This window comes from Haemaphysalis longicornis, unplaced genomic scaffold, assembly GCF_048455015.1.
Source record: "Haemaphysalis longicornis isolate Haplotype H1 unplaced genomic scaffold, Haemaphysalis longicornis Haplotype H1 scaffold_12, whole genome shotgun sequence".
In the NCBI taxonomy this organism is placed as follows: Eukaryota; Metazoa; Arthropoda; class Arachnida; order Ixodida; family Ixodidae; genus Haemaphysalis; species Haemaphysalis longicornis.
Genome location: NW_027526225.1, coordinates 47,992,950 through 48,018,589, shown reverse-complemented (window position 1 = coordinate 48,018,589; position 25,640 = coordinate 47,992,950). Strand labels below are relative to the sequence as shown.

Here is a 25,640-nt window from a genome sequence, read left to right as displayed (position 1 = left end):
GTTATCAGCTGAATGCTAGTATGCAAAAGCGAGCGAGTGATAGTGCATGCCAGGGAATAAATTTAGCTCAGAACTTACGTAACATGATTTTTCGACAACAATGATCCCTCAAATGGACTCCAAGGCATGTATCACAGGAACAAGTACAAGAGGAGACGCGAAGATTATTAATCTCTCGTGAATATCAATTTTCTGATTTCTAAACATCAACAAGACAAGACCAATTGAAATGCTTTCCATTATCTAGTTTGGCATGGTATAGAAGCCTCTTCGCATCCTATCTCCATGTTCTCCATCCTATGTTCTCCATGTTTTGCTGTTTTTCTGTTGTTTTTCTAAGTAATCATATCATTTGTTTTGTATTTATTGTTATTTGTTTCTATTGCCATTGGGTTTATGTATATATATATAGCGAATCAGAAAATGGGAAATGAGGGGCTTGTTGAAATAAGCCAGACACAAGAGTTGGCAGTCAAGAAAACCTCGGAAAGCAAAGGGGAGAATGGGGTAGGTCATTGAAACAGATAATGAATTTGGAAAGAAAGAAAGAAACTTGAGAAAAAATGCCCGCCAGGTGGGATCCGAACCCATCGCACCACACCGGTATTCTGGAGGTCGTGGGTTCGGATCCCACCTGGCGGGCATTTTTTCTCCACTTTCTTTCTTTCTTTCCAAATTCTTTATTTGTTTCAATGACCTACCACATCTTCCCCTTTGCTTTTCGAGGTTTTCTTGACTGCCAACTCTTATTTCTATATATATATATATATATATATATATATATATATATATATATATATATATATATATATATATATATATATATATATATATATATATATATATATATATATATATATATATACACAACTGGCATGCTGGCGATGGGGCCGAAGGCGTAGTGAACACAAAGTAAGAAACCTCGGTAACAGCAACAGCGGAGGGTTTATTTCAACGTTTCGACTTCGAGACAAGTCTTCTACGGGAATGGTTGTTGCTGTTGCTGTTACCCAAGTTTCTTACTTTGTATATATATAGTTCCCTTTCTGTTCCTGCTCATCCGGTGTTTGATGTACAATTTAGTCGCTGCCTTCGCTATAGGTGTACTTCTACGCATTCTCTGAGTTATGTATTCTCTCCAGAGGATGTATCGGGCATGCGCTGTCTGCCTAAACCTTATGACGACAGCGCGAACACGCGCAGTGCTGTTGGATGTCATCACGCTCTGGCCTATACAAGGACATGCTAATAAACCCTCCTGTCATTCTTATTCCTGCCATCATGTAGTTGCCTTTATCTTTTGCGAGCCGCACGTAGCTAAGAATACATGTTTTGGGCATGCGCTGTATGCCTAAGCCTTATCACGATTGCGCGAACACGTGCAGTGCTCTTGGATGTCATCACAGTCTTGCCAAGACAAGAACATGCCAATAAACCCTCCTTTCATTCTTGTTCCTGCTATCTTGTAGTTGCCTCGATCTTTTACGAGCCGCACGTCGCTAAGGATACATGTATCGGGCATGCGCTATATGCCTAAGCCTTATCACGACTGCGGGAACACGCGAAGCGGTCTTGGATGTCATCATGCTCTTACCTATACAAGGACATGCCAATAAATCATAAAAAATAACACTCGCCAGCTTCATGAAGCAAGCCTGGCAGCATTTTCAAAGCTGCGCCAGTTCTGCATTTAGTGGGCAGGGGAAAAGGGGCAGGATTTGAGACCGATAAGAAAGCGGTCATTCCATACATGCATGGTATTGCACATTGCGTGAAGAAAGAGGCACCAAGATATGGTGTGCACATCGTCTTTTCAGTCCAAAAGAAATTCGCCAAGATTTGTCCAGCAGTGCAAACGTTACACACAAAGAAGAAAAAGGAACGGAAAGCTGCGGAGTAAAACACGGTATAAAATTTGTAGGGTGCCATAAAGAGGTTGTTTACAGCATCCCTTTGATATGTGGTAAGAAATACATAGAACATACTGGACGATGGCTTAACTTTCGCCTTCGCGAACATCAGAGCTGGTTTAAAGGGGCAGCATATTCGCATTTAGCCATTGATTGCAGAAAGTGCACCGGCTGCCCAGAGGTGCCACTCACGTATAGTGATCATAAGCCTAATCACGACCACCAAGACCGCACGTGGCGCCCGGAGTTGCTCCACACACACACTCATTCTTCACAAACACAAAAGTGTGACACAAGAGGGACTGTGGAAGCGTTTCGTATTAAGAAAGAATATACATAGCCAACGGTCTGTCATGTTATCAGACACTGAATATTTTTTTATGAAAAAGGCTTATTTAGTGACACAAGAGAGACTGTGGAAGCGTTTCGTATTAAGAAAGAATATACATAGCCAACGGTCTGTCATGTTATCAGACGCTGAATATTTTAAGTGCGAATGCACTTTATAAGCGACCCCAAACCATCCACCGCCCGCGGCGGCGGCGGCGGCGGCGTCGGCGTCCGCAGTGCTCCTCTATATTTAAAAAAGAAACAGCATCCTGCGCCAGGTTTCGATCCGAGGACTTTGCGGCCGCAGCGCGACGCTCTACCGACCAAGCCACGGACGCGACGCTGATATCAGTGTTAGTGACGCGCCTTATATCTTTAACGCATTCAAACTACGTCGTCAGCGGCGTGCGTTGGCGACTCAGCGGCGTTATAGCGGCTTGATAACTGCGTGGTGTACACGTGATACTACAAACCCGATGGAAGAGATGGAAGAGAAGGCGGCGAGGCGGTGGGCTGCGGGGGCCGAGCGCAAGCGCCGCAAGCGGGCCGACAACCGTGCATTCGCACTTTCACATTCTCCCCCTCGGGGAAATGCGGGGGAATTTTTTTGTTGAAAAAGGCTTATTTAGTGTGCGCTGTTGTCTGTTTCTGTGTTCCTACACGTGTGGTGTGGTTATATGCCGTGGTTTTTTTGTTGCCCCGTGATCTTGCCGCGTGTGAGATAGTAATCTGCAGTTGCCGTCATAGGCAGCTAAAACAAAGATTTGTGAATATCAAAACATTTTTGTTGTACTGCCCTAATGACAGCCACAACTGGTTTACAGTAAGCCTTTTCTACTAGGGAGGACTCCTTCAAACGCACACAAATGCAACTAGGCACTTTGAGGACGACGAAAGTTCTGTAAATTTATGAAACCTTGTTCCAATTCATTTTGACAGCACCTCTGCATTATTTGATGGCGGTGGCTTTGGTTGTATGCATATATGTTTCTCTGTTCACTATTAAACTTTTCAGTTGCCAGTAGCGCTCCATCCTGTCTGCCAAGTCAGCGGTTCCTAGTTCGCGCTTTTCCCAACATGTACATGTTATATTTTACATTATTACATTGTGTTCCCACGACTGATAGTCCACTGAAAACAGGCCATTTCGTATCAGTCGCAGCGAAAACAAAGGAACTTTAATTTAGCTTATCAGTTTTGGTGAACGATCCTAGTGCAACAGCCAAACTATGCGTTGCCTATTTTAAGAAGCCTTGTCATGCTCATTTAATCACCAAAAACACTTTCAGGGCGTTTAAGCGTTTGTAACGCATTGCGAAAACGGAATCATTACTGTACTTTTGAGCGCTCTCGTGCTCACGTAGTGGCGAATGATATGTCGGTGTTTTGGGCGCCGCCTTGTCTTTTGGAGAGAAAAGAAACAGAAGCGACAGTAGCGAAAGCAATGAATGCGGTGGTGCGCCGTGCAGAAACACATGTCCCTTAGCTGACTGCTGCGCCATCAGGTGGGGAGAACGCAATAACCGCGACCCCATTAACGCTGATTGATTGTAGGGTTTAACGCGCCGACGCAACGCAGGCGATGAGGCGCGCCGTAGTGGAGGACTCCGGATTAATTTTGACCACCTGGGGATCTTTAACGTGCGCCGAAATCTCGTACACACGGGCGTTTTTGCTTGTCGCCTCCATCAGAAAAGCGGCCGCCGCGGCCGGGAATCGAACCCGCGACCTCCCATTAACGCTCTTCATCCGCTTCAGCCAGTTGGACTGGGCCTTTACGAACGGTGGCGTTCACGAGTAACGTTAGACTAACCAATGTGAGGCCTGTGCCCGTGCCACCTACGCGCAAACAATTTTCAACAGCAAGTCACAGAAGAAGAGCGCACTGTAACGAAGCCCACAGAAGAGGTTTACCTTGGTATGTCATGCGCTATCTTGATTGTGTGCTTTCATAACTTGACGTTTTGTCGTCTACGTAAGCTTCGCAACATTGGGGTAATAAATATAATAGCAATGTCGAAAGTAAAATCCTTACTTGGATCCATTTTTCATATATTCCCTCTTAAAGTGTACTTCGGTTCCGTTCAACTGTATATTGTAATCTTTCTTGCACGTGACGTTTTTATCGTCACCAGTGCCGAATAGCGTCCATATAATGTCAGAGGTATTTAAAAACTGAAAATGAAAAAAAAAATGTCTACATGTGACTAGTTGCAGCACGAAATTTACAAATATGATGCAATGCCGCAAATTCCCTAGAATAAACTGATCTCAAGCGTTCGCGACGTTATTTTGGCATAACATAGCATTAAAGCCTGTTGGAACAAAAACATCGGCCTATAAAAAAGGAACGCACTCCGCTCCGTTTCAGGAGGCTTAGGCATCACAAAATTCACCATAAACTAAACAACTTTTCCCGCAATCAGGGGAGATCGTTTTAAAGAAAATTTACTCGTAACTAAACACAGAATGTATATTACCAAAATCAAAATATAAACCACTAGAATGTATGTATATAATTTCAATCTTCCTACATCCCAAGCGAGGGGTAAAAAATTACCAGTATTATTTATTATACCGTGTTAGCGCTACCCCGATTGAGCACATGAGAGTGTACTCCCCAGAAAATTTGCACTTGGATTTGCCGCAACATTTCCGTTCACGCCGAATATTCATACACTGGTAGGAGAGCCCTAGGTAGGACTTGCCTTCTACAGTACGTGTAGTACATTCTGGCTTTCTGGAGTATATTGTCACGAAGCCAAGGACGACGCAGTTGTCTGGCAGGAAAAACAAGTTTAATGGAGCGAACTTGTGCTCCCCTAACAACTCAACAAGAATACAGAGGCGGCGAAGCAGCGGTCAACAAAGTGACTTGCGCAGGCGAGTGACGTCGAACCGAGTGCCCCGGCGTCTGCTCTGCAGGCTTTTATCTTTCGACGCGAGTGTTTCTGGAACCGTTCATTGAAATACAGAAAATTGTAGATCAGAGAAGATTATTCTGGGCTAGTGCCGTTAGGGCGAAACAGTCTGCTTATCTGAATGAGAGAGCCCGTGCGGCATAAAAATAAAGAATGAACGCGCTTCGCGGACACAGATAACAGAGCCAGGCGTGGCGGGGCGGTAAAAACAAACAATAAATAAAACCGTACATTGTTCGCGGCAATATGTAGTGCTTATGTCTCGGTCACCCTAGACGCCATGCCGTCGTTTCTACGTGGATGCTGTCCTCTCCAAATGCCCACCTAATAGGTCCGAAGGAGGAAACAAAGATGTGCCGCTTGATCTCTTAGAAGGTGATGAGCGAAGAGAGCGTGCCGCACTCTTAGGCGCGAATTCATCGCAGGCTTCTTGACAGACGGGCTGCAGCCGGATTTCCTCCTTATCATCAAGTTGGCAATGACCATTGTTGGCGCTGGCACCGGCACTAGCGTTTCTGCAACAAGAGCTTTCTAAAGATATAGCCCTAAAATTTCATTTCTCAATACTGAAACTGTGCTTTCTATGGTGTCTCTATTCTTAACGTCCTCAATTTCTTTTAGAGCTGTGCTCATTTTTGTTTCTGCTCATCTATTTACTTCTGTAATTCCCGAAAAATAATATCGGTTTTGCCTGAAAAAGCAAATCAACCGTCATTGAATCGTACGTTATCGCAATATCCTTATGTGGCTGCACACTAAACTCTACCGCCACGTTTTAGTAAAACCACCGCAGGCAGGCAACTTGAGATTGTGACAAGGCATCTCCTAATGCTCCTTGCGCTATCACGTTACCACATTTAGTAACCACGTTGCGGAAGCTAAATGTGACACTCATTAGCATTTCAGTGATTGTTCGCTTTTAATTTCTCATTTTTTTTAATAAATGGTTCACCACGTGTGCGCGGACCTGTTGGCATGAAAACACCTTTCCTTCACGCAACAAACAAAAACGTTGTGCAACTTACCACTCCTTTATAGACAATAAACAAAAGCCGTAAAACAAATATACATTGTACGTAAAATTTAAATTTTCTGCATAGCTTCCTTGGGCATATTTTTCGCGTTGGCTCATTGTTATCGGTACCAATACACCAGATGTACTTCAATACAAACGATAATACGAGAATAAATACTCCAGCTAATACTCCCAGGTTGCTTCGAATTTTATTTCAGTATATATTGTAAAATACTGCGTATATTGTTTAGTTGATTTTAGTGCTCATACAAGACATCTGCACAACAATCGATATTTTAGTAAATTTATTGTCTGCGACACTATATCAGTGTTCGTTATATTATCAACTAGTTTGAAGACATTTTTTTTCTTGAACACTGTAGCCTTACATAAAAATCATAGTAAGGCCAAGAGGATTACGAAAAACTATTATGGTTTCCTTTACTCATATCAGCCAGTCTTGTTCAAGTATTTTCCAACTACGGCTCAACGCATGGAAAACTTACTTCTGTTATATTGAACAATGGTTTAGCCGGAGTTTCAGCATGTATTGCTACGCATAAATGCAGTGTAATGAAAGCCCAACCAAAGCAGATAGCTTTCACACCACTGGTGTTGATAATTTCCTCCACGTCGACATACATAGCCTGCGAGACAAAAAAGAGGTTATACAATGTAACAAATTTTTCGTCAATAGCTACGCAGAAGAATCTTCCGAAAATGCGCTAATAAGGAGAACTTTAGATTTAAAAGTACGAAATCTTAATTCCGCCACATTTCAGACCAGTGCAAACGCGGCGTCTTTTTTTACGTTGATGCAGTTTGCTAGACAGCGCACCGCTAAGAGCAATAAGAACGAATTAATTCAATAAATGAAACCCAGAAACTACCGAGAAGTCCACGCCCGAAAACAACTCAACCGGGCGCTCAACCAGGGGGCATATTTAGAGCTAGAAGGGCACTAAACGTGCGTGCTGGTATGATATAATGTCATTTTTTAGGGAAACTAGAACCAGCCCCTTCACAACAGGTGTAGTCAATATAATATAAAGCGTGGTATATGAGAACCACAAATGTGTTTGTCTTTAGGGCATGAACAACCGTGAGAACGTTCGCAGTAGTAGTTTTTATATTTTACTTGTCGTAAGTAATGGCTTTTTAAGAAAACTACTATGCGTTAAATATAGTGTGAGTATTGGTGTCTGCTTCACTCTAGTTCTGAGCGAACTCTTTCTAACCCTGTATATAAAAGAAAATGCAACGAACCCCCAGTAGTCAAATATTTAGCGTGTCTTTCACTCAGTGGATGTTTCTTTTGTTATCGTCAAGCGACCTACATCGTCTGACAGCCAAGAACAACGCGACCCACCATGGGATAGTTTGAATGAACATTTGGAACCTCACGCTAATGACGGAAAATCCGTGTGATGACCGCCTCAGGCTATCACACCTGACTTCTCACACAGAGCACACTCGCGTTGAAACTACTCTTCCCGCTCTAAGAATCCATTTCCGCTCACGCCAACCCATTCGAAGATTGTCAAAAGGGGCATTGCCATCTCGGCGCTGATGATACAGCCTTAGCAGGTACGGCTCGATTGTTTTTCTGGGAGGGCTGAAAAATGCAGGAATTTTTTTTTATTAGCGCACCAATATGCTCCAATATCCTCAATGTACTCACCATCGTGTTCATTATTGTTTTCACCAATGCTGGACCAATGCGCTCAAACCGGAATTTTATGTAAAGCGCCACCACCCATGAGTACTAGTGGCATTGTGAGCATAGGCTGGACTTAGGTTCCGCTAGGCAGATGAATGCCTCAAGCCATTGTGTGCTGAAAACAAAGCACACGTTTCCATCTATTCCTCATATCCTGTTCCGCAGTAGACAATACGAAGTTAAAATTTGCTTTCTCTCACAATAAGCCACCGTCTAGATAAAACAAGGCGCTCGTTTGAAACCATGCTTGACACTGTTCTGCAACTAGTAGTGTAAAGTCAGTATTTGCTCTTCTCTGCAGTAGGTCCACGCTTGTACAGTCAACTAAGTGTACCGAAACACTGACTGTACGGCATATACAAGTAGCGGTGCACTAACTAGTTTTGGAGCTGACCAACGCCTTAATCCGCATCAAGATGACGAAACCGGTAAGGTTCATGCGGTAAAGTTCAAAGGCATCTCTACGCTCCGCGCGAGATTGGGGATAATTACCTCTTACACCTATTACCGAGCTTGACCATTGCAGACGGACATCCTCTTGACGATGCACTAGTATAGAATTCTATAAAACCTGTCCCACAACTAGGCTTTCTACAAAGTAGGACCACGCACACATTCATAAAACTCGCTACGGCTGTTCGACAAAGCGCCTAAAAGACGCAGCAGTTTGGGAAACATTTGTACACTGTAAATCTTCTAAAAAAACATGTGCAAAAAGCCTGAAATGCAGCCTGGAAACGAAGTTGAAGAAAAGTTGAAAGAACGATGTTGACCAAAAACGGGCACATTAAGCGCCCTTTGAATGGTCGCAATACTCTTCGAGGCTTCGCGCAGAGGATATGGTAAGACGATGTTTAATTGCAGTTTATTCTGTAACCATACAAGTCAAGGAACCTTGCTACATAATTTAGTTTACATAATTAAAATGAATTTTACATAATTAAAATGAATTTACTATTTGTTGCACTGATTTATGATAGCTAAAGTCACTTTTATTGATTCACCGTCCGGGGAAAATACTACCCTCAGTAATGAGAGCGTAGGTCTGCAATTCTGAAATCGAGGAACGTCTGCCCTATACCATTGTCCTCAAAATAAAGAAATTGTGGTCGGAAAATGCCCCCTCGAGGCACAAGAGAGGCGCGGTCGAATCTCTACCGGACAAGCATCTTTCCTGTAGTGACGGTGATTGAGTTTTATTCTCACCCTACTGAACCTTGGTCATTTCCTGTCCTTCCATAAAATTTACGTTATCACTTTGGCATCGCAAGGATAAAGTTGTGTTGAACAGCGTGGACACGTAGGTTTGTAAGTATTTCACTAGGTCACGTTCACGTATCACAGTGGACACCTGTGTTGATGATCGTTTTCTTTTACTAAATTTTAACCACCCAACACGCTAAATACTACCAACGATCAATAGGACTAACACATCTTTGTGCATGAGCGACATATGGGAATTTTATTTCAATAAAAATTTGCCATCTCGCCTATAGTCTGCTCGTGACAATCATTGGGCACGTATTGTCTCCCACACGGTAGACATGCTGATCCTAGCCAATATTGCGTACGCTACCGTGAGACCGCCTCACCGCGATTACCCCTGAGTGAAAAAACCACAAAAAGGGATGGATGGTTTAAAAAAAAGTTGGGATATGCATGTACCAAAAATTGCCTATTGAAAAAGGTGTTGAGTAAAGATGAGATTTGAACGGCATATAACAGGTCAACATACTGTCCCTGGTGAAGTAGACACCATTTGTTACACTCGACGTGTAGACTTTGCACCTGGCTAGTGCAGAAAGCACCAGAGGCTTCCGCCAGCCAAAAAACGTGCCGCACCCGGACGATCATTTTTAAGGCTCTTTTCGTTGCCGATCCACATACAACACTCCAATAGCCTAATTGGAGGCCTACGAAGATGAAAAAAATCCTTAGCGGACGTTGTTTGTCAACACTATTGGAGTGATGAGACAGATTTTTAAGAATGTTCATTCTTTTTGGGCATTTTTGTTTAAGTAGTGTTAATCGCGGTATGAATGTATATTCTTTCGTAAAGAACTACGGCCGAAAGCTTATGTTCCCGTTTGACCGTAATCTACACGCCATTGATTTTGATGTCTGGATCTGGCCGCATCCCTCGCCTTTTGAAGAACACAACACAGGTACTTTGTTATGGGTTCAGCATAAAACCTTTCTCGTCCGCCCGACCAGCAAGTTTCTTCACACCCAGCTGGAATTGCCGTTGGCATATTGACATGTCACAAAATTTAAAAAACAGCTGCATGTCGTCCACACATACAGAATAAGATACAGAGGGCGCCAACGCCTTACGAACTGAGTTCATTTTCACTATAAACGACGTGCAGCATAGCACCCGCCTTCAGGCACTCAATTTGCCTTCGCCTGAGCACTAGAAAGAACTGAACTAGCCCTTACACGAACGTTCCCTGGGACATGCAGCTAACCGGTTTGTCTAGCACATTCTCAGACAATCCGAAAGACTTCAGGTTGCTAAGGACAAAGTAACGCCACGAGGTTTCATTAGCCTTCTCAGAGGTCAAACCACGCCTTCCTACAAAACTCCTTATGGACAAACACATCTTTGATGTACAATTCAAGATCCACGAGTTGATCGTTAGTAGATCTCCCCACCTTAAATCCCGCCTGGCAGCGCCCTAGAAGACTATTTTACTCCAAAACGTTCGCGTCTTCTGTTTATCATCTTCTCGAGAAGCTTGCACAGGCAGCCTGTCACGGCGATAGGACGATACCTTGCCGTCCGAGAGGGCCCCTCCTTCCGGAAAACCACTACTATGGCCTCCCTCCAAGGTGCCCCGGAAGCCATATTTGAATGCATAGGTATAGGAGCAGCTCAAGAGTGTCTGCATGTAGGTGCTGAATCATGGGGCGTGTAATCAAGTCTGTACGTGGAGCTGAAATCTTACATAGGCACATAAGGGCCTTCAGCTCGGGAATCCCCAAATGTACGGATAGCTCTAGCGAAATTTATCACGCGTGTGTTTCATCTTTTCCTTCTTCGTCAAATGTTGAAGTTTGCTCGAAGTATGTGTTCATAAGTCATTAACAAAGTCCCCTAATTTTCTGCTATAATCTTGTTTCTAAAATGAGGAATCGTTACAAGTGTGCGACTTATGGTCGTCATTGAGAGACTCGTTTTCACAAGACATTTCGTGTTTCACGAAAGTGTTGGTGTAGTGTGCAGAAGTGAACACTAGGTAGTTGGTGTAGTGTGCAGAAGTGGTATTACTAGGACACAAAAAAAGAACCAGACAGGACGAGCTCTGACTGTTAACTGAGATTTATTGAAAACGAACACATATTTATGCATAAAATAGCATCGACATTGCGCATGCGCTATCGTCAGTATCCCACGTAAGACTCATAGAGATACAAAGAAAGAATACCCATGCTCCTGCATTCGACAATCAAGAAAGGCCACTTGTTCATCGTGTAAACAAACGAAGGCCTGACCAATGGACTTGTCCCCAAGCCTGCTTATGTTAGAAGAAGAAGAAGTTCTCGATGTAGCCGATTGAGATACTGTAGATGTAAGACAGCTTTATCAAAGTGGGGCTGACAGTAGCACGGGGAACATGAACGACAGTGATCCCACAACTAAGATGCAGGTGTACCTTTTAAAGCATCAAAGTGCTGTCTTCAACATACTTTTTTTTCTCGTTTATTTATTGGTGTGGAAGACTTGAGCTGATATTTTCTTTTATGCTGAACTTATTCCTTGCGGTACTTTGTTTTTCTTGCCATGGTGTTGTGTTAGGTTGTGAATGTTTTTATGGCAGTTTGGTCCTCTGATCTCTCCCAGATTTCCGAGATTGTAAAGGGTGACAACCAGCTCTCAGTGTTTCACTTAAATGTGCAGAGTTTGAAAAATAGGTTTGATTAAGTACACTTGTTTCTAGCGAACTTGAGCCTTAAATTTGACATACTTTGTTTTACTGAAACTTGGTTAACTCCCGATTACGATTGTTTTCCTATTGCCGGCTACGGTTGCATATCAATATGTCGTTCCAATGCACGTGGGGGTGGCATTGCTATTTACATACGTGATTATTTGCCCTATGATGTGCTTGCCGATTTCAAGGTCATTAACGATGATTATGAGTGTATTCCGGTGAAATTCTACGGCATTTTGTTCGCTCTTTGTTATCGCCCTCCATCTGGTGTGTTGAATAACTTTTTTAGACTTTTCAGAAAAAGTGTTGCAGCTGAGCATTGAGTCACATTTAAAAAGTGTTCTTGTCGGGGACTTTAACATCAATGCCTTCTCAGAAAATCCATGTTATCTGCCTTTTCAAGAAATATTCCAGTCATATGGGTGCTTTAATGCGATCTATAAGGCAACTCGAATTACACATAAGTCTCAGACAATACTGGATCTTTTTTTGAGAAGTTTATCACTGTCAGTGCTGGCGTTATTTCATGTAATTTGAGTGATCACCTGCCTATATACATTCTACTACCTCGTAGTTCACCATGTAAAATCTAAACAAGACAACTTGATGCGACATTACTCTGTGAAAAATATAGCGATTTTCGAAGCTATTATAACGGCAGAATATTGGCATGTGGTTTTAAATAAGACAGATGCGAATTGTGCATACAACACTTTTCTGACGTGTTTTTGTAAGCATATAATACATGTTTTCCACTCGAACCTCACAAAAAACATAAAAAAGCACGTAAACCTTGGGTAACCCATGAACTATATGAGCGAATGAAGTATAGAAATAAGCTCTTCTGGGTGTTTTTACAAACCAAGAAAGAAAGTGATTTCAAATTGTTTAAATTCGTAAGAAATAATGTTGACGCAGATATGAGAAAAGCCAAATGCCAATATTACATGCATAGGCTCGAAACTGCCGGAAACACCCGCCTTATGTGGCAAACAGTCAAAGAAATAGTCTCTAAATCTCCACAAGCCAAAAAAGTGTTCTTTAAATCTGACAATTTAACTGAACTTGACAATTCAGATTCATTTATTGAACATTTTGTTAATGTTGGTGCACCTACTAAGGACACTGCCGATGTCCAATGCGAGCAGTTCATCAAATAATGTTGTCCAAATACCATGTTTTTATCTCCTGCCGACCAATCTGAAATCCTTTAGATAATCTTTTCGTTCAAGGACAGCTGTGCCGAAGGTGCTGACGGTATTAAACCTATACCACTAAAGGCTGTTGCCGAGGGATTAAGTGTTCCCCTTGTACATATATGCAACCTTATTCTTTCTCAAGGAGTGTTCTCTGAGAAAATGAAACTTGCTCGTGTGATGGCTATACATAAAGGAGGCCCAATGAACAATTTAAATAACTATCGACCGATTTCCGTGGTCTCAGTGTTTGCAAAAATCGGAGAACGTCTTATAAACAAAAGACTAACCACGTTCTTGTCCTAAAACAATATTTTAATAGCTGAGCAATTTGGTTTTCAAAAGAAAAAATCTACTGAGGTGGCACTTCTCGGAATTAAAGAGCAAATTCTAGAAAACATTGAGATTAAAGTATTAAAGTAAATTTTAGAAAACATTGAGATTTCTTGATTTAAGAAAAGCATTTGATAGCGTTCAACATGATGTGATTTTACGAAAACTTTCGTATTATGGAGTCAGAGGTGTCGCATGGTCGCTCATTAAAAGTTACTTAACGTCCAGGTCCCTGTATACAGAAATAAATGGCATTAAATCAGGCACCAAGTACATTCAGTATGGGGTACCCCAAGGATTCATTCGCGGTCCAGTTCTGTTTCTCTTGTATATAACGACATTTTAAACCTTCAGGGCAAAGAAAAACTTTTATTGTCCGCAGACGACACAAACGCGTTCTTCTCTGGTATGCATATTCAAGACCTCTATAAAACACCGACTCATTGGTTGGTAAATTTAGGTTTTTGGCTCAGATCAAATGGGATAGAATGAAATGTAGATAAAACAAAATACCTCGTATTCAGACCAAAAGGGACACAAATTCCTACAAACCTGACGTTAAACTTTAATATCAAAAGCATCAAACAGCCTGAGACAGTTTCTTTTCTTGGTGTAACATTTCATGAAAACCTTTCGTGGACACCACACGTTACTTCCCTTAAAAAAAACCTTTGTCGAGCTGTGGGTGCATTAAACCGGTTGAGATACTACCTTCCTATGAGTGTAAAACATCAAGTTTATTACGAGCTTTTTCATTCGCGATTAAAATATTGCTCTTTAGTGTGGTTCACCACAACGCAAACAAACCTAAATAAACTTACGATATTTCAAAAACGAGATATACGAGCAATTGCAAACCTAAAGTATTCTGCAAGCTGTGCAGCATACTTTAACAAACATGAAATACTACCAGTCCGGCAACTTTACGCCCAAAAATTATCTCTAGAAGTACTCCGCCAGTATAATTCTAACGAAACACTGTTTGAGGTGAACTATGATGTACAATAGAAGTCCGTATGAACTGAGAACGTGCTTGGTAGAACAATGCCGTTCCCGGACAGGCTATGGGGATCAAAGGTTAAAATGGCAGATTCCTCACCTCTTCAACCAGTACCGTGATATTCTTGATCTCATTCGATATCGTAGCCCAAACAAAGTATCTAAAGTTATAAAAGAAAAATTGTCGTGGCAAATAAAAATTACCGGTGACACCAGTTGTTAGCTCTCCAATTTTGTCACTTTCCAGGGCCTGAAGGATGTCTGCATTGTGATTGCTTTGTTTCTTGTTTTGTTGGTTCCGACATCAGATGTGTGTTCATATTTTTGTTCTGGTATGATTACGCCATTGTGCATCCTTTATTTTGGCGAACGTATGTAACTCGCTTTTTTTATTTTTGTTTTGTTTGTTAATTTTTGTTATCTTCCTCCTCTAATTGTTGTTCCTTGTGATCCCGCTGCTCCTGTGATTGTTACGGGTGGCAGGGCCCCGTCAGGCAGTTTTGTTTGCCTTTTGCCACGCCATCCAAGGCAGTTTTGAATTGTCTAAAATAAATGGATACAACAACAACTTTTAAACACCGGCCTGTCTGGCCAACGGACGCCTGACCCCAGTTATTGATTGAACAACGTTTATTTCCACAGATTTGTCGCTTATTTATTTATTTATTTACGAGTACCTTACAGGCCCATTGTGTAGGGCATTGAGTAAGGGGGGCAGAAAAAGAAAAAGTACAAGTTTGTCTCGAATATACAGGAGTAATGCGTAAAAATTACTAACAACAAGGAAACAGTGCAGCAAAATAAAATACATAAACCAGCATATCGCTTCAAAAACAAAGTAGAATGCACAAAGAAACAGTGTAGTAAAACAGAATACATAAGTCAGCATATCGCATCAAAACAAAGTAGAATGCAGTTTACAAATGATACAGGATGCGCAATAAAAATGGCTAAAACTTTGAGCAAAAAGGTAAGGAAGTCAAGAAGATAGGTACCGTAATTTTCGAGCAAAAGCATGTTGACAATACAAGGTAAGAATTCAATCAACAACAAAAAAACGAAGCGCAAAACGTGGTTTTTAGAAATTCACGGCGTACTGCACGTGCCAGACATACACAAAAACAAAAACAGACTATTGAATTATGAGACTATCCAGATAGATGTAAGGGTAACTTTCGACGGAACGAATCGAGTTTAGTGTCAGATGCTATGTTATCAGGAAGGGCATTCCATAACCTGATTCCACTGGGCAATGCGGATGCGTTAAAAGAATTTGTTTTCCCATAGATACGCGAGAAACTAAATCGGTTGTACAATCTATTTGATAAGTAGGGGGATCGTAGACTGGGTAGCCTAGTTATTTTACTGGTGTGTACGTATTTGTGAAAGAGGCATAAGAGAGCGATGTTGCGGCCAGTGACTAAGAGTTGAAGCGAATGATCCTTTTTAAGTTGTGTTACACTGGAGCCGTAATCGTAATTGCGGGAAATGAAACGGACAGCCCTGTTTTGAATTGCTTCGACCATATTTATAAGGTAGTTGGGGTGAGGTGACCAGACTGCAGAGGCGAATTCAAGTTGGGGCCGGACAAATGTTTCGTAGGCTAATTTGCGGATGTAAGATGGAGTAGAACGTAGATTACGGCGTAGGTATCCTAATGATCTTGAGGCACTGGCGCAGATGTTAGTGATGTGAGTGGCCCATGAAAGGTTATGGGTGAGATGAACCCCGAGGTATTTGTAGGTGGACACCTGCGCAAGCACTTCATTGTTTATGCGGTAAGACAACACAGACGGGTCATGCAGACGACTAAAGGGGATTGTTTTACATTTGGATGCGTTTAACGTCATTTGCCATGCATCACACCATTTCATAACTAGGTCAAGGTTTTTCTGTAAGGTATAATGGTCATCAACGTTTTGAATAGGTTGGTGTATTATGCAATCATCGGCAAATATGCGTATGCAGGATGTTAGGCCCTTTGCTAAGTCATTAATATAGATGAGAAACAGAAGTGGAGCAAGGACGCTGCCCTGCGGCACCCCAGAGGTTACATAAGAAACAGGTGACGAGTCGTTATCGATGACTGTGAATTGTTTACGGAGTGATAGAAAATTCCGAATCCATGATAAGGTTAGCGAATCTAATTGGATAGCAGATAATTTGGAAATTAGGCGGCAATGAGGTACGCGGTCAAAAGCTTTTGAAAAGTCTAAAAAAATGCAGTCTGTCTGTAGATTGTTATTCATATTAGTGTGAAGATCAGTTATGAATTCAAGTAATTGCGTTTTGCATGACCAACCCTTCCTAAACCCATGCTGATTAGGACAAAAGAAATGGTTTGTTTCAAGGTGGTTGAATACATGGGAGGCGATGATGTGCTCCAGAAGTTTCCAACAAATAGATGTAAGTGAAATGGGGCGGTAATTTTACGGCAAATGTTTGTCTCCAGATTTAAAAATAGGTATTACTTTGGCAATTTTCCAGTCATCTGGTAATGTACCAGACGCTAATGATTGCTGAAAAACGAGGCACAATATTTTACTTGTAATGGGAATGGTATTTTTTAGTATTTTGGAATTAATATCATCAACGCCGGCTGAGCTGGACACCTTCAACTTATTTATGAGGCCTGCAATACCTTCGATGGTGATTTCGATGGGCTGCATGCATTGGTAATCATACTCCGGCACGTCAGGAAGAGTAGATTGATCTTCCTGAGTGAATATGGAAGTGAAAAAGGTATTAAAGGCAGAGCAGCATTGACTGTTTGGAAGAGGTTCTTGGTTATCATCATATATAATTATACGGTTAGTGTCACGATGACAAGATATCTCCCTCCAGAACTTGTTTGGATTACTTTTTAGAAGAGAACAGAGGTCTTTTGAAAAATACTTAGATTTGGCAGAGCGTATTGCGAAGCAGTACTCCACCAAACATTGCTTGTGACCAAGACCAAGAAGTGACCAAGAAGACCAAGAAGTGACCAATGACCAAGAAGTGAGTGTGGAGTGTACGTAGGCGTTTAGCTTTTTGGTACAGACGTTTTTTCCTATTTCTTAGCTGGCTGAGTGATTTAGTGAACCAGGGGTTAGTTTTGTCATTAGAAATGGAAATCAAGGGAACGTACTGGTTAATCAGGGCGATCATCTGTTAACGAAAAAGTACCCAGTTATCCTGCACGGAACGGTTATGAAAAGAGGGCAGGAAGACCTGATTGAAGAATATTTCAAGGTTATTGTTTACTTCTGCGTAGTTAGCTTTATTGTAATCTCTAATTTTTTGGTAGTTTTACCCGCGAAAGTCGAAGGAAATTTAAGAGTTATTTCAAGAAGTCTGCGGTCACTGAACCCTTCGTGGTGTAGAACTTCTGCGACAGTTTCAGGTGCTCTGGTTAATACTAGGTCTAAAATGTAGCTTCCACGGGTATGTTCAGTGACGACCTCTATAAGGTTAAAGTCGAGCGTTAGACTGATAAATTCGTTAGATGCGTTACAAGGGGAGTACAGAAGCTTTCAGTCTATCAGCGGTAAATTAAAATCACCAAAAAGAAAGACATTTTCTGTTTTACACAAAGAAATAGCATCGTCAACACTTTTCCGCAGTTCAACGTTGAAAGAACTATTTGCGTCAGGAGGGCGGTAACAGTTCCCGATTAAAACAATATCATTAGGGCTAGGTTTGCATGCTACCCAGATAATCTCAAGTGCGGACCTGGTGTCAATAATGTAGGACGATAGTGTTGTCTTAATTCCTTGAAGAACGCCACCACCTCTTCTGTCAGTGCGATCTTTCCGGTAAATGTTAAAGGCGTTAATGTTAGGCAAGAATTCGCTATCATTAATGTCGGGGTGCAGCCACGTCTCAGTAAGCACAAGAACGTCTGATTTGTTATCGTCGACAAGAGAACCAACTTCTTCTCGCTTAGGCATCAGGCTTCGGATGTTTGTGAAAGTAAAACATAATGAAGTTGTGTTAGAAACTGGATTATCGTGGTGGAGGTCTTTATTGCACATGTTATTTGTGTTCGTGACATAGACTTGCGTAGTGCATGCACAATTCTTGAGCTATCTCGTCGATAGAACTACTTCGTTAGTAGCACTATCGATGACATAGGTTTTTTTGTCGATGCGCAGAGTCGACGGCTAGAAAGAATTTTACATTTAGGGTTTTGGCGAAGTCGTACAACTTTTTTCTTTTTTGTCTGGTAGCTAATGAGAAATCTTCGCTGATTGAAAAAGTCGTCCCTTTAAGTTTTATTGATTGAACAACTTTTATTTTCCCAGATTTGTCGCTTAGCCGTCGGTCATTAGCCCTTGGTCCTTGGCGGCGGTCGTGGCCATCTGGACGAGCCCGGTCTGGACACCCGGGTCGGAGCTGAGTAGCGCGGTCTCCAACTGCTCCTTCGAACTTATATTGAGTGCAGGCTGTCCTGCCGTACTGTTTGGCGGTTAATTTTTCTGGAGAGAGCAAGACCATACCATTTGATGTAGGTCAGCCCTGTCACCGCTCACCTTGCATTTATCTGAATAGAGCCCTGGGTAGCATTTGCTGAGTGTCCTGTCTGGGGCTGGTTATTTTGCCCTTTCTAGACTATAGTGGTCAACTATATCTCTGTAGTACACCAGTCTGTCCCTGTCTGATTGTCGCATCGAGTGAGAGTCTGCGCTAGGAGATTCACCATCGGCTCGGTCAACGAAACCTCGAGCCACATCGTGCACACACTCATTCCCGGCCATGCCAGAGCGGGCCGGTACCCACATCAGTTGTACTTTACCGCCTAGCTCCCTCCTCAAGCCGTATTTAAGAATTTGGAAAGCTTCGGGTGCGATGTGTATTCTCGCACAGTTTAGAATGACCGACATCAAGTCGCTTACTATGACTTTTGTCTCGGGGGATGCGACCTTTGCCAGGGCAATGGCCACCTCCTCACCAACCTCCGGTTCCGCCGTCCAAACCCAGCCGGAGGTGATGGAAGTGCCCTATCGATTCACTACCGCTAAGGCCATAGTGTCGGAGCTGGTATATTCGGTGGCATCCACGTACATCACGTCCTGGAATTTCGAGAATGTTTTATGCTGAGCCCTGGCTCTGACCTGTCGTCGCTCCTTGTTATGTACCCGATGCATGTTTTTGGGGAGTGGCGGGATATATGCGTGGGTCCGTATCTCCGCTGGTATTAAGACATTCGGGCCTTGCGCACGTCTGTAATTTATTTTAAAAGAATCTAGAATGTACCTCCCTGTCTGGCTCTTAGAAAGGCGTTTCTTTTGTGCTGTTTTCTGGGCTTCTATAAGCTCACTGATGGTGTCATGGAGGCCGAGCACCTCACAGCGTTCGTTCGATGCTGTTAAAGGTATTCCGAGGGCTTGTTTGAAACAGATATTTTGTAAGCAGCACAAACACAACACGTTGATTGCTTCTATCTAGTTGCCTTTTAGTTGATGCTCGCGTCGGCTTTGATGTTTCATTAATGGGAACTTACGAGTTTTATTTTGTGAAAGTATGATAGGTTCAGTATTAGATTCAACAAAAGCCGCTTAGAATTTTGTTGTTTTTGTGTCTACTATAAATTACAGAATGAAAAGTAAGCTTGACCCCAAAAATCTGCTGTCAAACACACCTTCACTGCTCCATAACACGTCTTTTGATTCTCCCAAGCTGCTCCGAAACTCTCACTTTTTATCCCCAAAACTGCTATAAGACAACATTACTCATGCTTCCCGGCTCAAAAAGGGTCTCTCAAGCTTTGACCCCTGCGTACAAAGCATTGGGTGCAGAAAACACACGATGCCACGGTTCAACGCATTCCCCAGATCCTTCAACAAAAACACCCTCGACGCTTCGGGGACTTCACGCCGAGGTGGCAGGTAGTCTTGTTGCCTCCCAGTCTGGAGTTCTGTCTGATCGTCTCGAGGCTGCCCTACTCGAATCTCCCAATCTCCGCGACCACCCCTCCGCTGTGCGGCCACTTCGAACTGGCGTGGGTACGTCGCTACCTCCGCTGCCTTCACCACGGGAGATTAAAACGCATCTCCTCTCCCCACATTTAAGGACTTACCTCTCGACCGATCTCAAACAAATAAAAGAAGCTCGCACTAACGCGTACGACATCAAGGTAGCGAAGCTCGACGCAACCTTCATGACCATCAGGATGGTTTAGATCTACGAGCACAGCGTATTTCCTTCTTCTCCGCTGCTACAGCGACCTTTAGTCCATCAGTGTTGCTATAATAGCGAACAAGTACTAAATCGAATAAGCAGAACGAACTAACCGAACGCGCACACTTAAACAAGGCGCCCGCAGGTGTAACGTGTACCCTATCACGTGTTGTGTGTCGAGCAAGTGGCACTATTTCTCTCCCCACTGTCACAGCCGAGTGAATAAGCTGTTTGACTCTTGGGTAGTAACTCACGCTCTTGGACGAGTTCGAAAGGCGACTGACTCGATCTCCGTTGGTCTTCCTGACTCAGTCAAATCCCGCCCATTCTGGTGATTTTATTTCTTCAGAGTGTGATACTAGTTTTGTGAAACGTCTGAATCACGAATTGCTGAACAGCGCCGCTGTTAATGCTTATCAATAAAGTACTTGCCAACACAGCCACCACCGCTCATATCATCCATAAATGGGAGACGCTTGCAGCCCGGAAACAGACAACCCACACCTCTGCGCCTCATATGCAAATTTTCTCACGCCGTCTGTGAAGCCAGCACGCCTGTTCTTAGATAAAACCAGCGCGAACTCAGACAAATTCAAAGTAAGTGCAATACAAGCACAGCTGCTGGTGCAATTCTGCAATACTTGACCTTTGACCTCAGTATGTATTATTATAAACAGTCTAAAGGGAACAGGGGAACGCGTAGAAAACACCCTAAAACTCAGCTATGAGTGATACGCAGCGGCCCCCTTCGGAAACAAAGTGGAGAGAGGGAAGCTGTTGTAGAAAACGAGAAGACAAAGGCCCCGGGCGTGCAGATGGAATCATGTATTACATTTACATAATGATGATGATAATGTCAGGATGCTGCGGAAATCGGGGTACTTCTTTCGCAACATCTTCCCAACCCTGAAAGAGTGAGTAAACTAGTTGCCCAATCTTTGTACTCCGTTTCACTGGCATGGTCACTTTCAAAGTTAGTCCAGTTCCATTAAGAGACAGCTTAATCTTCCAACGATGTTGTAGCGTCGATAACATTTCCGGTAGGCAGACTTGTGTATGGTTACAGACCTGTAGACCAAAACCACAGCTCGTTTGATGAAAGTACGTTTCACATGAGGTTCGCCGATTACCTTTGAGATCAGTTGAAGCCATTGATGATGATACTTGTGTTGATCCCACATGCTTGTCTCATCATCTCTCTCTGGTGTGGAGTGTTTGCTTAGCATACGAGTTTTCTGTCGCATCCGAGGCTTTGTCTCTTTGGTGCGCCTAATCAAGGGCTTCGCTGGTCTCCTAAACTTTCCGTGTTCGCACAGTGGCCAATCATTGATGCGTTTCCTCAGTTCAACTGTCAAACGGGTCAAGCGCCTGGTAAAAGGGCTGGTTGATGCACAGGACTTTTGGCGATAGCAAAGTTCTTCAGGCTGGTCATTGAAGCATGTCTTTGAGGTTGTCCTGGGTTTTTTATTTGCAGGCTGAAGTGATTCCGTATTCGTGTCCCTTAGGAGCTGCTTAAATCCTAGGTTTGGTGGAGACGGCTCGCGCTACAGTTGTTCACTCTCTGGTTGCGTCTGCTCTGAGTACTGCTAACGAATGAAGACTTAATTGTTTGAAAATTGTCCCGTGAGGCTTCACCAGGAATGGCGATAATAACGATGTCCACGATCATATAAGGCGTTGTCTGAATTGAAGTATGTGCAGCTCGAATATCTCTCAGTTTCTTTGTAGACTTCTTTACGAGCGAAGAGTCAGAGATGCCGGACTATACATGAGTAGTGCGCCGAGATTCTGTTGTGATTTCTTGTTTTAAAAGGCACCGTAATCTGGTTCTGGTGTCGATTATGATCTCTCCCAGGCAAAGCATGTGGTAAATTCCTCCAGGAGATATTCGGTGGCGATGCATTTTTCAAGGTCCTTGTCCAATAAGCTCAGTTTCGCTTCATGTTCTTGGAGTCGGTAAAGAAGGCTTTTGAGTATTGGGTCACTGTGCAGCAAGTAACTCACGGCTGCAAGGGCTTCGACACACATTTTCTGTATTAATGCACGGAGCGCCTCTAGTTTTATGGTAGAGACTTTCAAAGCACGAAGCATCAAAAAACTGTCCTCTTTTTCCCTGTCAGCCATCCTATTTTTATAATGAAAATGCGGCTCTCGATTTGCTCATTTAGATTCCGCAGCGGCGGTGATCTCCCGCTGCGGTCGACATTTCTTATGGGCCCTTCAGTATGTAGGCAGGTCAGCCGGCATCGGTGGGGTCTATGGCCTTCATCGTTTTTGAACACAAGGTCGGACACTTACAAATCGTCAAGGGTGTTTCGATCCCGGGTTTCTTGCACCAGTGTTACGGAAAACCAGAAGACAAAAACCCGGGGCGTGAAGAGGGAACTATTGATTCTGTTTACATAATGATGATAATGTTAACATACGCGGAAAACGGGGATGCTTCTTCTTTCACAACATTCACCCCGCCCCGACAGAGTGAGTAAACCAGAGGTTCCCGAATCTGCTTGCTTCAACGTACTTGAATTCTTGATGCCCGCCAACTGGACTGCGTTACTGCCACGGACGCTGGCACGCTATGAAATCTCGTAACCATCTAACGGCGGGAAAGAATGTTGAAAAACATGATGCCTCGCCTCCCTCGTGTTCATCATCATTATCATGATCACGTTTCATTAAAGCACTCATCAGAACGGGTCACGGCGGATCGTCCCTTTTTCCAAAGCTGTGAAAACAACTGCCCTCATTCCCGCAGTGCGCTTTTTCGGCTGTCCGGCGATACCATATTATCGGCGAAATGACGTAACCTGCTACTTTGTAGAAATGCCAGCGTGGTGGGAGTGCCAACAGTTAGTGGAAGAGCGCCCTCCTCTCCCCCTTTGTTTTTCACAGCGCCTTCCGCGTATCGCTCCGAGTCTATTTCGAGGCTGTTTGCCGCGCGTTCCTGTGTTCCATTTCATATTGCTCATAATACTGCAGCCATAGCGTTTTTCAACGTGCTGATATTCAAGCTGTGCATAAGGACATACTTCAACACCCTCAGCATTTGTCCAGTCAGTGTTGCTAACCGCCTAATGCGTGATTTAGTGGTTGCCCACTTCCTTCCCCATTCTCTTCTCGCAACAGCGACCTCCGGTCCTCCGTTCCACATCAAAAAGACCTAATAAATCAATGCACAACCATTATTCGCTCAGTAGAAAACGGCGAGCGCTGTAACACTTCATATTTGCCCCGAAAGGCGTATTTGCCGAAGTTAAGCCATGTAATCGTCAGAATAGTGTATACCATATTATTTCAAAAACAAAAGAACAAAAACTCCAGCACGAAAGGAAAATCGCAGAGTTGGTTATTGAGGATGTAATCAGGCTACCATTGTGCGTCGAAGGAAACAACAGTTTCCTTTTGCGCCCGACATATAGTGTCCTCCACAAAATTTAGTTTCCCAGTTTCCTGGTTTCCTACAAAACGTATATTATACAAAATATCGTTTCCAACACCAAAATAGCCGAAAAATTTAAAAACTGAAAGGTGAAATTTATGTTCAATTTTTCAAAGCTCTACCTAATCCTGCCGGCTAACGTAATTAACTCAAAACGAAATCTCGAAGCCATTCTTTTGTATAAAAATTCCCCCGCATTTCCCCGAGGGGGAGAATGTGAAAGTGCGAATGCACGGTTGTCGGCCCGCTTGCGGCGCTTGCGCTCGGCCCCCGCAGCCCACCCCCTCGCCGCCTTCTCTTCCATCTCTTCCATCGGGTTTGTAGTATCACGTGTACACCACGCAGTTATCAAGCCGCTATAACGCCGCTGAGTCGCCAACGCACGCCGCTGACGACGTAGTTTGAATGCGTTAAAGATATAAGGCGCGTCTAACACTGATATCACCGTCGCGTCTGTGGCTTGGTCGGTCGCGCGTCGCGCTGCGGCCCGCAAAGTCCTCGGATCGAAACCTGGCGCCGGATGCTGTTTTTTCTTTAAACAGCACTGCGGACGCCAACGCCGCCGACGCCGCCGCCGCCGGCGGTGGATGGTTTGGGGTCGCTTATAAAGAGCATTCGCTCTTAAAACAAACAAAAAATCATAAGTTAAACTGCAGCTATGGAGTATCAAATGTCCGCCAAGATTATGTAATTGCGGGAATAAAGTACGCAAATTGCAATAATTTCTCTCGCAATGGCGGCTGCGCAAGAACTTTAATTTTGAAAAAAAGCAAACGAAAAGAAAACTATTGTTACGTGGCGGCAGAAGAACTGAGACGAACGACGGTTGATAGTGAAGCGCTCTATTTACAAGATGGTGGCCATGACAGCACTGACGCTGGCTCCGTGCGGCGAGCGCGGCGAGCGGCGAGCGCGCACATTCATGAAAGTGGGCGCCCTCCGCTCCTCCAGCCCGACTGTGGTGCGGCATAGAGTTTCATACTAGTATATTCTGAAGGGAAATCTGGCGCTGCAAGCGCGGCCCCAGTGGGCGCTGTCATTGTAGCTAGCGACGTTCCACGCCTGCTTGGCTTGGGTGGCTTCTTTTTCGTCTCGAAGTCAAATAGGCAAAAAGGGGTAACATTTATTTCTCGTTCAGCTAGCATGAAGCTTCTAAATAATCCATGGCAAATAAATCTTTCTGGAGCTTCAATTTTATAATAACAATAAAAATTTGATTAATCTGTTACAGTAACGTTGTTGCTTTTTTGCGGCCAGAGGCAGCTTTATAGCCTGTTCATGAGCCATGCCAAGGACAAGTGGAACGTGCCTGCCCGGTAAATGACGTAACGCTCGCTGAAGCGCGATACGCCTAGACAGTCACGCCAGATTTCCCTCTGGTATAAGTTAGTATGAAAATCTATGGCGCGCGGCGACTGGCTTCTTCTTCTTCTTCTAGGAAACTATCTTGCTCTATGCGCCGCATCTTCTTCCTTCTTGTACTCCATTCCCCGCGCCAAAGACGTCCGCCCTGGTCGATGCCGCATGCAATGGACGGGTGCGGGGAAAATAAGATGAGATACGCCATTTGAGTCCTTGCCGCCACCGGTTCCGATGACAGGCTGGCGGAAGACTGGCCCGGAACAGCGATCCCGTCGACGCCACGAAGAAACGTCCAAAGCCACTAGATGCGCGCCGGGG

The 25,640-nt window shown here is 43.6% G+C and overlaps 1 long non-coding RNA gene across 1 annotated transcript in view; it reads right to left on the bottom strand.

Moving 5' to 3' along the window:
• The window catches only part of LOC144161950 (uncharacterized), a 115,433-nt gene that overhangs the window by 48,017 nt on the left and 41,776 nt on the right, over positions 1-25,640 (bottom strand). Inside the window, exons 4-5 of the long non-coding RNA XR_013320539.1 lie at positions 6,683-6,823; positions 4,276-4,415 (exon numbers count right to left, since the gene is read on the bottom strand). This is a non-coding gene — a long non-coding RNA (uncharacterized LOC144161950). The remainder of the gene's footprint in view (positions 1-4,275; positions 4,416-6,682; positions 6,824-25,640) is intronic.